Raw genomic sequence first — 4693 nt, 5'->3', positions numbered from 1 at the left:
CAAGCCACACCTGAAGCCATGAACTCTTTCTGGCTTTTTACAGTGATTTGAGCCCACTAATCCCTTTGTTTTGTTGAAGCTGAGGTGGGTTTTCAATCAATTGCAGGATAATACAGCAAACCCAGAGACAAAGGACGCTCTGGGGGCATTTGACTGGACTCCGCAACTCTACTTGTAATAGTGGGCCCTCTGTGAAGAAAACTGGAGGTCTTGAGCCCAGAGAAGGGAAGACAGATGGACAGGGTGTGTCCATGTCCAGGGCATGGAGTGAGGGATCTTGGTCACCAGTGCTGGCCCCTGGCCAGCAAGTCTTCACCCGGAGAGGAGACTTCAGACTATCAGAGCTGAGTGGCGATGCAGGGTCCACAGTTCACAGTCACCAAGCAACCTCTACCATTACTTCCTTTGCCTTGTGCTTTCCTACTGGGAGACAATGTGTGAATCTTCCACTGCAAGCATCCTGGTCACACAGCGGTTGGGTTCGTCTTGCATATAAACCTTGGAACCTGCTTCATTCAGCAGTCTCCTGTGCATTTTAGTAATTGTAGTCAGTCTGATCACCCCCACCCACCTCTGGGACCCTGGCAACTCCAGTTACTGGAACTGTACAGTTATGGTTCACATTGTACATTGACCCTGAGTTTGAATTCTAGTGCTCCAGACACGACTGAGAAAGACACCACAGCAACATCAATAGTATATGGCCAGCACTCGGTCATTAGTCTTCGTTATTCACCCACCCATCCACTATCCAATACATTTACTGAGAGTCAAATTAGAAGTATTTTGATTGCAAGTGTCAGAAGCCCAACTCTCACATAAGCAAAAAATGAATTCATTGGCTCATGTAACCGGGATAGTTCACAGGCTAAAAGGAAAAACTGCCGAAATCAGGACTTGGCACCTGGCACCAAGGCTCTATCACTGAGATGGTCTCTCTTCATCACTCTCTCATCTCTTCAAGTGGTGGGGAAGATGCACTGGCTGCCACCAATTCATACCGTCCTAGCTTAGCACCCACATGAAGCAAGAACTCTCTTCCTACATCTACATAGCAATCTCAGGTTGGTTACATGCCCACCCCTGGGCCTATAGGGGAAGGTGCTCATAATAGAGGAAAGAGCTGGGAAAGCCTGTGGGTAGAAAAGACTCAAAAGCAATCCCAGTTGGCAACGTGGAAGCAACATGATTCAGATCTGAGCAGCTCACAGCCTGGCAGAGGAAATGACTGCAGGATTTGCTAAGTGCTGTGATGGCAGGAAATGGGCTGGGAGGCTGAGGAGACAGTGACCATCTCTGCCAAGGAAGCCTCCTCTTCTTCTGTCCACCCCCAATCCTCTGAGGGATGGTACTTTCCCCATTCTCAATACAGGTGGTTCATGTGGGGCTGACCACCAGCACTGCTGCAGGGGTAGGGACAGGGCTCTGACCAGGCCAATGAGAGCTGCCCTGGGTTTTTGCTAGAATGATTAGGAAAGAAGTACTCTCCACCCAAGTGGAGAAGCTGGTAGAATCTAAGCCAGCATGTGGTAGTGGCCATCATTCCTGCCTGGCCACATAGCCTGTGTGAAGAAGCCAGCAGGCAGGACAGCAGAGTGAAGAGTGGGGGAGTGAGATTGGTTCTTTTTGTCAGTTACGTTCAATGCTATTCTGTATTAGTTTCAAATGTACAGCATAGTGGTTAGACAATCATGTACTAAACAGAGTGGTCCCCTCTGATATTTTCAAGTACCCACTCAGCACCAGTTATTATTGACTGTATTCCCTGTGCTGTAATTTACATCTCTGTGACTATTCTATAACTACCAATTTGTACTTCTTGATCCCTTCACTTTTTTTCACCCAGTTCCCCAACCCCCCTCTGTTAACCATCAGTCTGTTCTCTGTATCCACAAGTCTGTTTCTATTTTCTTCATTTTGTTCTTTAATTCCACATACAAATGAAATCATCTTGTATTTGTTTTGTGAGGTCGGTTCTTGATGGCATTTTATGATGCCCAACCTTTTCAGTTATGAGTACATGAATACATAAATAACCTTTTCTGCATCAAGTCTACTTGAGTTGGGGTTTCATAACTTGCAATAGGTCTTGCATAACATGAGGGTATGTTGATCTGGATCTGGAAAGCTGAGATGCATTTGCTGGGATTTTCTTCAGATATTCAGAAAGAACAGGATATGCACAGGCAGGGCCACCACTGGTACCCTCCCTGTGGGCATCCCAGATCCACCCAGATGGCCCCAAATAAACCCGCCCCTCACTGTATGTACATGCAGCTCCTGCATTGCTTATGTACTCTCCTCTTGAATCTGGACTTGGCTTTGATGCTATGACTGATATATTCCAGAAGTGACACTCTTCAGAAGGTCTGGAGGCTTCTACTTCCTCCCTTATGGAGCCATGGGTTGTCATGCAAGATGTCCAGGATGACCTGCTGGAGGGAGAAGCCACAAATAAAAGAGGAGGATGAGATGTGACACAGAGAGAAGCTCCATGGGGGACACCAAGGTGCCAGACGTCCAACTCCCAATCACTGTTTCAGTAGAGGCATGGGAGACCCCAAGTGAGACCAGCATAATCGTCTAGCTGGGCACCAGGATCATGAGATATAATAAACTTGTTTTATGCCACTAAGTATTTTTGTTATGCAGCTGGACTTCCCCTCCTCCAATACACAAAAGGTAGCTCCTTCTGGGCATATGAAATACAAAAAGATATCCCTCTCTTCAGGCTGGAGCACAGGTTGCCAGGACACAGCATCCAGGCCTAGGCCCAGCTGGATGTACAGCACAGGGGCTGCACAACCCCAGTGTGGGGTTGGAGGATGTGGAGGGATGCCCGCAGACAGCTCGTCAGTCTGCACTTTCTTTCATCAACCCCTTAGCCCTGCTGGGCTTTCATGTTGCCCTGCCCTTGTCCAGTGTCCTTGGGCACTAGGGGACTGGGCTGTCTTGTGGATTTCTTTGCAAATGGCAGGCGATGACCATCCTAAGGCCATGCTGGGGGGGGGGGGGGGGGGAGACAAGCACAGAACACAAAGAGCTTTTGTCCCTCAATCTTTCCCTTGCCCTTCCAGCTCTCCTTTGCTGCAGCAGCAGCCACCCGTTTCCCATATACTCCAGCCTTCCAGCGAGCGGGTGTCTCACTTTATGGCTGTGGTTAATTACTGGACGCGTTTCACTCTCATTTCTTCCGCGCCGTTTCAGAAAGGAGCCCATCCTAGCCTGCCCTGTAGGTGAGCAGCTGGCCACTCCTTTTCCTTCAGGCCACGCCTGTCCTCAAGTACCTCTAACGGATTTTAAGTCTGTTGCTGTTTCTCTTGCCCCTGGACCGTGAGCTTGCTCAGGGCAGGGTGGGGCTTGATTCGCCTCTCAGCCCGGCCCCAGGGCCTCACCTCCAGCCGGCAGCTCAGGCGCTCACCCGTCGCCCGCCAGCCCTCCCTCCGCTTACCTTCAGTCCCCACCCGAATCCGACACCTTGATGGTTGACCGCCGCCTCCGTCCGTCACTCGGGCTAGGATCCCTCCCCCAGAACTGCCCCTTAGTTTACTGGACTGAATGACCGTTAATGGACCGAAACGGGCCATTAAGTAGTTTTTCTGCACATCTAAGGCGGGAAGAATCAGGCGACTGTTGACAATGGAATGTCTCGTCTTTAAGGCAAATTACGGTTCTGGCTAAGGTCAAAAGTCAGGGCTGGTCCGCGTCTCCACACGATTGAAAGGCAAAACGAAGGGGAGGAAGATCACAGAAAAAGAGGGGAGAGAGGAGACAAACGGGAACAGCCTGAGGCAAGTGAAAGAGAGCGGGATGGAGACCAGGAGCGCTGAGAAGGGGAGAAAAGAGAAAAGCCAGGCAGGACCGCAGCCGCGAGAGCGGGAAGAGGAGCGGCGAGCGGGCGGCGAGCGCGGGCCGGCTCACTGCCCCAGCGCGGGGGGGAGGGGGCGGGGCTTGGGGCCGCGGCGTGCGGGGGGCGACCCCTGGACGCCGAATGGTCGCGCCCGGCGGCGGCGGCCAATGGGCGGCCGGGATGTTGGAAGGGCGGCGGCGGTCCGGGCGCTAGCTGGCTGGGGGACGGCGTTCGCCGCCATGATGCTTGTTTGCTTTCAATGAAAGCGACGGGGACGCGGAGGAGGAGGCGGCGGCGTCGGTGGCGGCGGCGTCGGCGGCGCGGAGGCGAAGGCGGCGGCGGGCGCAGCGAGGCGGGCGAGGCCGGGGGCCGAGAGAGCGGGAGGGCATAGTGGCGGCCCGTCGGGGCGGCTGAGGCGGGCGGCTGAGGCGGTGGCGCTCCGCGGAGAAACAAAGAGCGGCGGCTGAGGCGACGGCGGAGCGGCGGCGGCGGCGCTGCAGCAGCGGGCGGGACTGGTATGGTGGTTCCACAGGTCACACCCCGCTGCACTCACAGGGAGGAGGCGGCAGCGGCGGAGGAGGGCGGCGCACCCCGAGAGGTGAGCGAGACGGCCCGAGGCCCGCCGGGCTGCTCCCGCACTGGCCGCGCACGGGCCCCGTCGGTCTTGCCCCCGGGGCCGGGGCGCGCGGAGCTCGCCGTGTGAGGGCAATTTGAGCTTGGCGGGCGGCGGGCCCGCAGCTGGCAGCTGTTGAGGGGCCCACGACGCGCCCCGGTCGCGCTCCCGGGGGCGTTGATTAACCGTGGGGGCGCCCTAGCCCTCGGCCCCTGGCTCCGGTCACCCGC

The 4693-nt window shown here is 54.9% G+C and overlaps 1 long non-coding RNA gene across 1 annotated transcript; it reads right to left on the bottom strand.

Annotated features, from left to right (window-relative positions):
• Positions 1-1900: 1900 nt before the first annotated feature.
• Positions 1901-3854, bottom strand: LOC107528418 (uncharacterized). The gene is made up of 2 exons (XR_001602367.2): positions 3452-3854; positions 1901-2435 (listed from the first exon to the last, which is right to left on the bottom strand). It is a non-coding gene; the product is annotated as an uncharacterized LOC107528418 (long non-coding RNA).
• Between the last annotated feature and the right edge of the window lie 839 nt (positions 3855-4693).

The sequence above is a fragment of the Miniopterus natalensis genome, chromosome 4 (assembly GCF_054644295.1).
Source record: "Miniopterus natalensis isolate mMinNat1 chromosome 4, mMinNat1.hap1, whole genome shotgun sequence".
Classification (NCBI taxonomy): domain Eukaryota; kingdom Metazoa; phylum Chordata; class Mammalia; order Chiroptera; family Miniopteridae; genus Miniopterus; species Miniopterus natalensis.
The sequence above is the reverse complement of the archived record's forward strand: the minus strand, read 5'-3'. Positions and strand labels throughout refer to the sequence as shown.